Genomic DNA, 13671 nt, shown 5'->3' with positions numbered 1-13671 from the left:
CACCACCAGGTTCCAGGGTTCAACATCTAGCCTCAAATGAAAATCAGGCTGTCTGTGCATAGCCCAATGCCCCACAGTACTCTATTGTATAAATGTACCACATTTTCTGTATCCATTTCTCTGTTGAAGGATATCTGGGTTCTTTCCAACTTCTTGCTATTATAAATATGGCTGCTATGAACATAGTGGAGCATGTGTCCTTATTACATGTTGCAGCATCTTCTGGATATAAGCCCAGGAATGCTGTAGCTCAGGTAATACTATGTCCAATTTTCTGAGAAACTGCCAGACTGATTTCCAGGGTGGTTGTACTATCTTGCAATCCCACCAGCAATGGAGGAGTGTTCCTTTTTCTCCACATCCTCATCAGGATCTACTGTCACTTGAGTTTTTGATCTTAGCCATTCTGACTGGTGTGAGGTGGAATCAAATTGACTGCCATCACAACTCTTCAGGATACTGTGCTTAAGCCAAATGACAGGTCTTGGAACAGTTCATCCCATTACAGTCTATTATTTCTTTACAACTTAGATTCATGACTATATCTATAAGAAGTTGTTTCTATCTGAAGGGCAAAATGTATTGCTCACCAACCCTATGTGGAGTGTTTTGTAGAACATGTTAGGAAAAATGGATTATTTTAGACCTATGAAATTATGTTGAAATTTCATGCTGACCTGTTTAAGAGAGGAGGAAGCTTAAATCTGTCTATTCCCGAGCTTTTAATAACCTGGAGGCCTCTTCACATGAAAGCACAGATACTCTATCATATCCTTTATGAGGATCATTGTGCTTGGAAAACCATTTTTATCCACAACCCCAGGACTATGCCTCCTTTATGCTTTGATGAATTTGTTGATTGAGACCATGTATTTAAGAAGGCTGAAGAATTCATGGTAGATCGTGGAGGGAGGAGAGGGAGAGGGTAAATAATGTAAATACAGTAGACATATATGAAAATTTAAAAATAGATTTAATTAAAATCATAATAATGGCACCTTCACAAAAGTCCCTTGAATCAGCTTGTGTCAAGGTTCAGTAAAATAGGAAACATGAGATCTCTGCTAACATCTGATAGCTCACCTACCTCTATTCAAGATAGAAATTTAGAGTAGAAAATTAAGAACCAACCAAATCTAATGAATAAAGTCATGGGCCATGAAAGCTTGGAAATAAACTAGATTCAAAATATAGAGATAAATCCATGCTGTTGTTAAAAAAAATACACAGGAATAAGTGGCAGGTGACATATAAGGTTATACCCTGCAGATTATGCAGTTACTGAGGCAAGGAGGGAAAAGATCTAGGTTCAAGGATATAAAAAACTGTTCAATATACTACTGTGACACACTGTCATTATCTCTCTTTCAGCAGTGCCAAACTTCACACATAAACAATGTTTCTTTGGCTACCTGGACTCCCAAGTTCTTGTTATTACAAGTGCAATCTTCATTTCTTTCATGTCTACATTTGAAAGGACTTCTGTGACCTTATTTAACATTTGTTTATTGTCTAAAGGCCTTAAATGCAAATAGAGTCATATTTTAAGGTACTGTGGACTAGAGCAGTGGGAAAGCTAAAAGTAATGACTGCCTCCAAAATGAGTTGGTGCCAACAGCTCAAAGAGTAACTCACATATGTCCACCTTGACAAATCAGTTTATTAAAGAGTATTTACATAGTAGTAGAAGCTATAGGTGACTGCAGTCTGCCAGTCACTAGGTCAATCCCATTGTATCTATCAAGTTTCTGGTTTATATGGCTCTAATTTTATAAAAGGATTTCTGCAAACTTAGATTTACAATGCCATGCAGTACTAAAGCAGTAGATGTAACTAACACCTAGGTAACATAAGATATAGAAAAATCTAGAACAGTGGTTCTCAAACTTCCTTGTGCTGCAACACTTTGCAATATATGATATGCAAGAAAGCTCATGTTTGACTCCCAAAGAGGTCCCAACCCACAGAGGTGCCATGCAGGTGTTTCTATATCTGTTCACATCAGTAAGTAAGATAAATGAACATAACTCTAGACTCTCTGTAAAAGCTATAAATTTATAAATAAACTGTCCTTGCTCCTAGCAAGTACTGTCAATTTCCATAAACACAAAGGTTAATTGTCTTGTAGCAATGTTCTACATAGGACGCTAAATTAAATTTGTCCAGCTCTATAAACTTCTCTTTTCCAGAAATAGCTGCATCTTCTCACATAGTGCCAAACTCATCCCTTACACACAATGGTGAAGATGGAAGTGAAGGGATTTGACTGTTTTGGGTATCTGGTTAGCAGGGCTACATCTGACAAAGTATAAAGTTTTGCTATCAATGAACTCTTCATTGACATCAACTATATGGTCTACAAGTTTCAATAGGATTCCACCCATGGCAAGTTCAACAGAACAATCATGGCTGAGAAGGGGAAGCTTGTCATCAATGGGAAATCTATCACCGTCTTCCAGGAGTGAGATCTCGCAACATCAAATAGGGTCATGCTGGTGCTGAGTATGTTGTGGAGTCTACTGGTGTTTTTACCACCATGGAGAAGGCTGATCCATTTGAAGGGTAAGGTCAAAAGTATGATTACCTCTGCCCTTTTTGCAAATGCTCTCAGTGTGAACCAAGTACGACAACTCACTCAAGATTGTCAGCAATGCTTCCTGAACTACCAACTGCTTAGCCTCCCCAGCCAACATCACCCATGAAAACTTTGTCATTGTGGAAGGACTCATGATAACAGTCCAGGCTATCAATGCAATCAGAAGAGTGTTGATGGCCCCTCCGAAAGGCTATGGTGTGATTAGCCATGGGTTGGCCAGAACATCATTCCTGTATCCACGGATACTAAGAAGGTTGTGGGCAAGATCATTCCAGAACTGACCAAGAAGGTCACTAGCATGGCTTTCCATGTTTCTACCCACAATGTGTCAATTGTGGATCTGACATGCTACCTGGAAAAAGCTGTCAAATATAATGACATCATGGAGTGGTGAAGCAGGCATCCAAGGTCCCACTAAAGGGCATTCTGGGCTACACTGATGGACAGGTTATATCCTGAGACTTTAACAGTGACTCCCTCCCACTTTCCTCCTTTGATAGTGGAGTTTCCATTGCTCTCAATAACAACATTGTAAAGCTCATTTCATAGTATGACAACAAATTACAGCTACAGCAACAGGGTCATGAATCTCATGGCCTACAAGACCTCCAAGGAGTAAGAAGCTCTGGAGCACTCACCCCCAACAATGACATGAGTCCCTTTCCCAAACCATGTCCAGACCTCAGCATCTACATCAAAGTTTGTATCCTAGACCCCAACAACAATGGGAGAACCATAGCAAGCTCTACTCTCTTGAATGCCATCAATAAAGTTCACTACATCAACAAAAAAAAGTAAAAAGAAAGAAAGACAGACAGACAGAAAAAAGAAAAGAAAAAGGAAAGAAAAGAGAAAAAGGAAAGAAAGAAGAGAAATAAAGAAGAAAAAGAAGGAAAATGAAGAAAATAGAGAAAGAAGAAAATGGAGGTACTATCTGCATCTCAGAGGGCTAGTTTTACTAGACATATTTAGCAGTAATTTAATTCACTTTCATTTCTATGGTACAAATATTTTTGATGGTGTTATTTCCTTTGTGGAATCATTTTTACAGTATCAAATAAAAAGAATTGTTTTTATTTCACACTTAAAATTTTAGGACTTACCCCTCATAATTCTAAGGCTGAGTTAATTCACTTTGGCATAATAAAGACATCAGTCATTGTCTTATTATTTATATTTTTGCTACTCGGAATTCAGTTTTTTTGTCATTTGTTTATAAGTGACTGATTCTGTGAAGATAGAATACTTTACATACCCTGAGGTCTTCTCTTACTTTCATAACGTCTTACTAAGAACATTTTTGGCTAAATGTATATTTTATCTTTTGAGGATATCATTAAACTTTCTGTAAAGTATCTTATGTCCTAACTTTCTCATCTAGTTTTCTGTTTATGTTTCCAATAAGAAAATGCTTTTACATTTCAATCATTTTGATTGGTCCTTTTCAAAGGAAAAAACTGGGAAGTGGCTTGTGATGTATTTGGTAAAGAATTTATTTAAGAAGGATATTAGAAGTTGATTTTATTATGATTTTGGTTGTACTAGCAGAATATCTTAACTGCCTGTACTAAACAGGCAGGTCCCAAGGACAGACACTATTACTGAAGCTATGGAATGATCACAAAATGGACCTATCATGACTGCCCTCAAAAAGACCCAAACAGCAGCTGAAAGGATGAAATATAGATATTTGCACCCAACCAATGGACAGAAGCAGCTGTCTCCTGTTGTTGAATTAGGGAAGGCTGAAAGAAGCTAAGGGGAAGGGTGACCCTGTAGGACCAAAAGTCTCAATTAAATCTGGACCCTTAGATCTCTCAGACACTGGACCACCAACCAGGCAGCATACATCAGCTGGCTCCTGCTGCATATATAGCAGAGGATGGCCTTATAGGTCATCAATGGGAGGAGAGAGGCCCTTTTGTCCTATGAAGGCTCTATGCCCAGTATAGGGGAATGCCAGGACAGGGAAGCAGGAGTGGATGGGTTGGTGAGCAGGGGTAAGGGGTTGGGATAGGGAGTTTCAGAGGGGGGAACCAGGAAAGGGGATAACATTTGAAATATATATATAAAGAAAATATCTAATAAAAAACTCTCTAAAAAACTAATAATAATACAGTGAGAAGTGATTAAATCTCCTCACTTTTCCACAACGCCCTGTAGAAAACACTGAAGACTCTTATTTAAACTGATTTATATGTATTCCCAGCTGTTAGTATTTCAGTAGCTCTGTGGATTGACCTCTTAACATGAAAATGCATTTATGGAGCACCTTACAAAACCTAAAGCACTTTACATTTTTACATCAGAAAATGATTTTTAAAAAGCTTGCAATTATATATGAAAACATTAGAAGCATTTAAGATTTTTTTGTTACAAGATACTAATCCACACTTTGGATGTTTCTTTTAATCAAAGAACAGAACAAAAATAAAAACAAAAAAACAAAAACAAAAAGCCCTTTAGTTTGGATAGATTCTGGGCATAGTAGCAATGCCTGGTAAGGAATTAAAGGTAAGGAAACCTCTCAGAAAATCAGACAGCAAGGGCTACTCTCTCCAGAGAAGTTTATCACATACGTAATTTAGCCCAGACTGAGGTGAGTAGGTGAACTTTGGAAGTCAGTAGCTCTGTAAATGTTAATGACACTCCAGGTAGGGCAGTGCCTCAAGGCTGCTGGGAAATAGCATCAGAAGTGCAATGTGCATAAAAGCATCTTTAAAAGGGAACAAATAGGCAGATCTGGTCCTTTCTGAAGAAGAGTGTTTTTCAATCTTTTGTGGTCTTGAATGACCCTTTCCCAGGTGTCCCCTATGGCCATCAGAAAACACAGATATTTACATTATGATTCACAACATTAGAAAATTTACACTTATAAAGTAACAACAAAAATATAATTTTGTGTTGAGTGATCACAAAATGAGGAACGATATTATAGGGTCACAGAATGAGGAAGGTTGAGAACCGCAGGCTACAAGAATCACTTTACACAAGTCTACAGTAAGAGCATAGCAAGTAAAATCAATGTCTGCTTTAGCCAAACAATATTTCAATTATTCAGAAAACAGAGTCCCACCCACTGCACATGATATGACTCACACCAGGTACTGTTACCTGAACAAGACCTCTTATGAGATAAACCCAGTCAAAATTCCTGCATGGATGGGAAAGAAAGCCAGTGCCCTCTCTACTGGCAGATGGTGGGTGTTGAAGGAGGTACCCACTTTGGGGGATGTGGTTGCTTTCAAGTTACCTGTACCACAGTGGATGGCCAGACACCCATATACTTGAGGGATGCAGTAACTGAACTAATGTGGTTGTTAAAAACAAAGAAAACGAGGACATGAAGCTGGGCAGAAGATGGAATGGCGTCACTATGCCAAGTTAGAGAGAGGTAGTAGTGGAATGGTTAAGATGAATACTCATTGCATAATGACATTGAAATTTCAAATTATACATACATATATACATATATGTGTATACATGTGTACATGTATATATGTATATATGTATACATGTATATATGTATATATGTATATATGTATATATGTATATATGTGTATATGTGTATGTGTATATATGTATATATGCATATATGTATATATGTATACATATATGTATATATATGTTCCAGACTACATGCAAGAAATAGTTAAAAGATGAAGCCATGAACAAGTTGTGCTATTGCATCTGAAGGATCTTAGAAAAAGTCTTTTATTCCATTATGCACACAGAGGGGCTAGTTAATACAATGATAATTTATTGTATAAATTGAGGAAAATCATCTTAAAAGAACTTTATGTCATGTATTGTACATAAAAGTGCTTACAAGTAAAAATATGCTGTTTTCATCTCAAGAGAATGGAAGATAATGAGTTACAGAAATGAATAACATGTATAGGAAAATTAATAAATTGTTCATAGAATAATTGGAAAAGCAGGGAGCTTGATACCAAAGAGATGGCTGTACAATGAACATTGATGTGTGCCACTCTCTGAGATAGCTAACTTACTTAGTGGCAATTTTTTCAGAGCACTAGGCCAGTCATGGCTCATTTTGTGTTACAGTTTTGAGTCTCATATGCAAGCACACCTTGGAAAGGATTTGTATAGTTATAATTCTCTGAAAGTAAATGTCCTGCCATTCAATATATCAACTTCCAGTAATTACATTTCACTTCTGAAAAGAAGCCATCAGATGAAAAAGGAAAATTCAGTTCCAGACAGAAATTAGGCTTCTGTCTCAGTGTTGGATTTAGGATCCCTAGGATAAGAAATTGGGAGAGATGAATTAAAATACAAAGCTCTAGAGCATATTGCTTTCATAACATAAAATAATAGGAAATTTCAACTATTGTACGTGACAGTGTAAACTGATAGCAACTTATTAGCAGTTTCTTCAAATAGACTGCTGGAGAGTGGAGTGATGTTTCAGCCAGTAAAACAATGCTCCTTTTCCAGAGAGCCCTGAACCCCTGAACCCCCACTTCATAGCAGTTCACAGCCATATGCAATTCCAGTCTCAGGGATCCAATGTCATTTTATGATCTCTTTGAGCACTAAGAAAATGCAGGGTGCATAGGAATACATGATTACAAGACTCCCATGAAAATAAAACAAACATAAAGGAAAAATTAACCTTATTCTTAAACTCTATGTCTTAGCATTTACTCGATTACTATTTATTGAAAGCTAACAAAAGCTGTTTCGATACACAAACTTCCATGCAAGCTTTTATTGTAGTTCTATTCATCATGATCACAACTTGGAAAAAGATGAGACACTTTTTGATCAGGTGAAATGATAAATAAGCTTCAATATGCTCTGGTAATTATTTAGTAAATCATCAAACTATGAAATGGTAGGGAATATAGGGACATGAAAGATTCTACTCTGGAAATATTGTATGTAGTCTAACTCATTGACATTCCAGAAAACAAAACAACAAACAAACAACAACAACAGCAACAGCAACAACAAACTATGGAGACAAAAAACACTCACAACTCCCAAGAGTTTTCTGTGAGAAGAGTTGTGAGTGGGCAGAGAATGTAGCTTTATCTTACTGAAAAGACACTGACACTTTTACAATAGATGTTTGTCATATATCTTTGTCAGTATACCGTTGCCAAAGTCTATAGACATGGAGGTCAGAGACTGGAGTTCATTTTGGAAGGGAAATATATGTGGATGCAGGTTCAGGAACTGTAAAATATTCAAGTCTTCCCTATGGCATGATACCAGTGATAGATGCAATGACTGAGGGAGAGAGCAGAGTGTGCTGACACGTGACACTTTTGTACCCTCTGAATTTTGGTATGTATTTAAAGGTGCTCCTCAAATTGGCCTGTAAAAATGATCTCCATCTGCAATAGTTAGTACCAATGAGACATAGCCTAATAAGATTGTGTTTGGTAATCGTAGGATACCTAAGCTCATTTGTATATGTTTATACACGGACTAGAAAGTAGGAATGAATGCATACTATCAGGTCAGTTAAGTTTGTGTAATTTTAGAGTCAATATTGACCTTTGCTTTTGCTTGAATTTGAAACAAAGAAAATATTATTATCTGAAACATAGATAATCAGCTTGCAAACGAATGTTTTAGATGCTAAAGGCAGGGTGATTTACATGTACGACTGAGTACAAAACTACTTGCATAATAATAAAAGTACTGAGGTTCACGCTCATAAATTCTATTTATAAGTCTGGATACAATTCTAATAGTTTTGTAGTTATAGAAGAGTAAACCAATCTTTGTTAGAGAATCATTGGTCTAGCATGTATTCTACAGTAACAGAAATGTCTATTGTAAAGAAACTTTCCTATAAAGACTGACACAGTATCTTATGGCACAGCCCCAATTCATAATGCTACAAAACAACTTCTGCAGCTGAGATTCAGGGAACATTGTCATGAGGAGGTAGAAGGATTATAAAGGCCAAAGGATGAGGAACTCAGATGTTAAGACCCTTTCTCCTAGAAACAAGAGGGAAGAGTCAAAACCATACTAGCTCAAAAATACTTAAAGAAGACCAGAAGGAGTACATTGTCAATAGACATGTTAACATGAAAGTGTCTACTATGACAGGACATCTACCCCCCCCCATACACACACACATAGAATGAGACGGAGCTAAGTAATTCTGAGAGAGAACAGTCATTTTTCCTAGGGATGAGCCACCTCATTGGCTATCCAATACCAAGTGGTCGGCTCTGAAATCACACACATAAAAACAACGGCAATATAGACCGAGCAGGTTGTATTTATATATTTAGAAATATTTATATAATGCCTATGTAAGTATTATTTATTTGTGAATATTTATTAATAATAACAAAGAAGGGAGAAAATAAAGACATATTTAATTAAAAAGGAAGTTGACAGAAGTAGAAAACTAAAAGTTAACTTATAAAATGGACCACTTAATGATATCCTGAAGAAATTTTTCATTTATATAAAATAAATAATCCATTATGGCAGAGTGAACAGACAGCTTACCTACCACACCAAGCATGTACAGAATAATTAATATTATTATTTCTATCTTGCTTTCAATATAAGAAGGAGTTCGAAACTCTACAATATAAAAAGTTGTGAATTTTTATAAACCAGCTTTTTATCTAACCAATAACCTATTCATTTATGGCACACTGCAAATTCATTCCCAAGTTGGCAAGAAGTATATATGGATTCCATTCCTATATGTCTTTGTGTCTTTCCTTATACGTGTGGCTTGGTCAATGTAGGCTATGGGAAATTAGCAATCTCTACCTTAACACTTGTATTACTCAATGTAGTGGCTATTCCTGGTTGTCAACTTGAGTATATTTGGAATGAACTACAATCTAGAATTGGAAGGCTCACCAGTGACCCTATTCTGTAGGCTGGGAGATAGAAGTTTCTGATCTGGATCTTGGTATGGAGATCTTGAGACACAGTGGCTATGGATTTCAGAAGATTAAGATCTCCGAGTTCAAGGTCATCTGGGATTAAAGGTGTGGGGCACACACCTTTAATCTGGGCTACACCTTCTGCTGGAGACCATATAAGGACATTGGAAGAAGGGAGTCTTGTTCTCGCTCTTTCGCCTGCTTGCTGTGTGGGACTAAGCAACTGCTAGATCCTTGAACTTCCATTCACAGCTACTACTGAACCATTGTTGGGAATTGGACTGCAGACTGTAAGTCATCAATAAATTCCTTTACTATATAGAGACTATCCGTAAGTTCTGTGACTCTAGAGAACCCTGACTAATACATTCAATGAATGCGAATCTGTTCCATATTACAAGCAAGCATAAGATTTGTCTTAGTTTTGCAGCCATAAATAATAATATTTTCTTTACCATGCTTTTCTAACTATACTTGGGTTCTCTTTTCCTAAAATGAATTACTCCCCCTATTGTAGTAAGTTTCATGGAACAATGGTAGAGTTTTAATATAGCATGGTTTCCATAAAACTATGTATTTTAATAAGAAAGAGGAGGAGGGGAGCAGAAAGGGGGAGGAAGGGGAGGGGTAAGATGAGGGGAGCACGTATGGAGGAGAATGGAAGAAGGAAGAGAGCAGGAAAAGGAGCATAAGACAATGAGATTGGCACCTTACACTGGACCTCTTGCAAGGCTGGTTAACCAATTAGAATCTATATAACTGTGGGGAAGTTGGAATGCTGCAGATCCAGAGCTAAGTACAATTTCTCTTTAGCTATCTTTATCCCTTTTAAAACGTATGCCTTTTGGATCTCTGCATCTGACCTAACAGTCTTGAGATTAACCGGTGAAAGCATTCCAAATATATTGACATGACACATTGGTCCTCAACCTGTGGATTGCAACAGTTTTGGTGGAGTCCTGAGAAGGAGGAAGGAGTTGGGGGGGGGGGGGCGTCTATCAACCCTTTCAGAGGGGTTGTATAACGGTAACCTGCCTATCAGACATTTACATTATACTTCATAACAGTAGCAGTTCTAAAGTAGAACAAAATAATTTTACGGTTGGCAGTCAATCACTCCAACATGTGAAAGCGTATTAAAGGGTCACAGCATAGGGAAAGGTTGAGAGCCACTGATTTAACCAACTAAATGGCTGCATGTGTCACTGGAGAGCAACTGAGTCCAATTCAAATATTCTGCCCCCTTGGTCTTAGCTGCCTACCTGCAGCCTCCAACAATATGTTTATGAAGTACTTTGATTTATGGCTAACTTTATCCTGTCACTTTAAACGTGTCATGCAACTTCTTCCATTTTGAAATATGGATTCTAGGATAACACGACCCCATGATTCCATGCCATGGCCCTTCAAGTTTGGCTCCAGAATATATTCTCTCTCAGGATATATTCATCTCAGAGGTGCGAATTCTGTTTTCTATGAAGGCACCCACCAAAGTTCTGTTCTCTAACTTGGGACTTTTGTTCTTCAATTCTAGGGTGACTGAACTGGCAGAATAGTTCCACTTTCACAGTGTAAACTATACAACGTTGATTTGCCTGAAGAGTACTCTACCAGAGGTGCAACTATAAGAAATGGGGATTTCTTTTTTTCTGGACCTATCTCTGCAGTAAATTACCTATAGCTCTAACTGTATCTCTTTACTCTAATAGAGCTCCATATTCCTAAGACAATGTTAAATGTATTGCATGAGTAGAAATGGACCCCTTTCTTCTCTAGCCAACCACAGTGAAGGATTAAACTAGAGACAAGCTTCTTCAGGGTAAGCTGTTAATCTAGAGCTTGATGACACAGGGTCAGCAAAGATCAGCAAATGCAGACCCTGAAATGGAGGGGTGAAGAAACATTACCAAGAGACTGTGAGTTCCCTTCCTGTGCATAGCTGTACCACACCATGTTCTATAGCAAGAGTGTTCATTGAAATGCAGCAGATTTTGTCTAACTGCTTGGGATTCTGAATCCCTTTCAGCAGATCAAGACTATCACGATCGAGAGCAATTAAATCACACCAGTCAGTAATATGGGAGGAGCCAGGCAAAGGTCAGAAAACCTTGGGAGAATTGTCACATGACAGAAGGTAAGGATAAAATAAATGTGTGAGAGAAAAACTAAAAAGCCAATATGCTTATTTGCAATAAGTTTTATCTCAACTGTGACTTTGTTAATAATCTTATGTATGAATCTCGGTTTTTATTATCTAGTCATTATCGGAACTGAGAAACACTCAATTGTTTTGGCTTAGCAGGAGTCTTGTTTCTGATTGGACATCCCTGTCCTGGGGATGTCAAAAAGAAAGGGCTGTTAAAAGATGGAATCTTCCGTATGCACCAAGCTGAACTCCTGGATACAGAGCTGTATGCATGGGGAGGAAAGTAAAATGTGCCTTTAGCGTTATGACTTGGTGGTAACTGTGCATTTTGTAAGTGCTTTGTATTGTTTTAAGATCTGGTTACTGGGGAGAATCAAGTTTGTTTACGTTCCAAGCACATTCCAACAGTAAATCAAAAGCAAATAAGTATATCATATTGGAGAAAATTATCTTAACATGTTTCTAAAATGCTAAGGTTTTTGAAAGAAATGTTTGTACTCCTAATTGCTGTATTTCTCAAATAGCAAAAGAAAATAAAAAATAAAAAAATGGCTAAAGCATCAGACAGTATAATTTCATGTTACTTTTGGTGATACAAAAGTAGTGCATGTTAGAGAAGGAAATGGCTTTTCTTTAAGCGATCCTTGTGTTTTTTTTTTTCTATGTGAAACACAAAGCAGTTTTGTTTTCGTATGCAAATCAGTAGAAATGAGTGGTTGCTAACCTTTTCAAGTCTCAAAAAGTTAAATGATTTCCATGCTCGTGTTATTTCGCATGAATAGAAATATGAAAGAGAATTAGAATTTGGGTGGCATTTCAATGTGGGGGCTTTGCAGATAAAAAGGTACATTGCTTAGGGAATTAGCTATGTTCTGAAATGTGGGCAGTGTTAGGGAAGAATGGTTTTCCTCTGACTTCCGCGTTTAAGAAACTGACGGCAGCAGTGTACAGACGGGGTATATTAGTGACTTTCCGTTACTATAGAAAAGAGCTGACATGAGTAAGTTATTTAAAAGGGTTGTTTTGAATAACACTTTGGGTATTTCAGTCCAAGATGAGGCAAACTCAATCCCTTGGGCTTCTAGGTGGGAACGCTAGATGCCCTTTGTTGGGATTATGTGGCAGAGCAAACAGAAGTGAAGAAAATGACTATGCCTTAGCATCCCATATCACCTTTACATTTATGTCCCCTGTCACCTACTTACAAGAACTTACCCCAAGGATCTACCTATAACAAAGTCACATTCTCAAGGGTACTACCACCTCATGATGGTGAAACTCCAGGGTTAAGACTTTTTAACATGTGGACAGTTGCCATATTCTTCATCCATACTCTAGCAGTTGAATATGATGGCAAGTCATGTTCATCCAGGAAGTCAGAAAATGGGATAGGATGGACACTGATTGGCCCTTAAAGGTAAGCTAGAAATCTAGGAGTTGCTTCAGAGTAAATAGGCTGGGTCCTGGGACTGGCATTGGAGTCAAATAAAGGAAGACACAGAAGGCCTATAGCCTGCCAGCAAAGTGCTAGACACCAAATTATACCTCAGGTACTTCTGCATGAGTAGTGTAATAACAAGAAATCACATTAGTTTTTGTTCCACACTAAGGAGAAGAAGACAAAGCAATCAGACGGAACTCATACACAAGAAGACAAGAACAATATGCCATAGATGACCACAACACACTTTTTCAACAATGGAAATTGGCTCTACAGCCTACACTAATAGCTCCAAAAACAGCTTACTGAAACTCATGATACCAAGAAAGTCATGTAGTTTGATGGATAGTGTCAGGGTGCTCTGAAATTCTCAGCTACTGTGTCCGATACACACACGCATGCAAAATCTCCACTTCATTAGTTTGTGGCTTCTTGGTTCTTGTCTTTTCAATTTAAAGAATAAAATTCATGGACCATAGATGATGAGTTTTAGAAAAAAAAATGATTTTATTACTCAGAGCTAGAAAAAGAGAGCAAAAGAGAGAGCGAGAGAGCAAGAGAGAGGGGGAGAGAGAGAGAGGGGAGAGAGAGA

This window comes from Mus pahari, chromosome 9, assembly GCF_900095145.1.
Source record: "Mus pahari chromosome 9, PAHARI_EIJ_v1.1, whole genome shotgun sequence".
Taxonomy (NCBI): Eukaryota; Metazoa; Chordata; class Mammalia; order Rodentia; family Muridae; genus Mus; species Mus pahari.
This window is presented reverse-complemented; position numbering follows the sequence as displayed.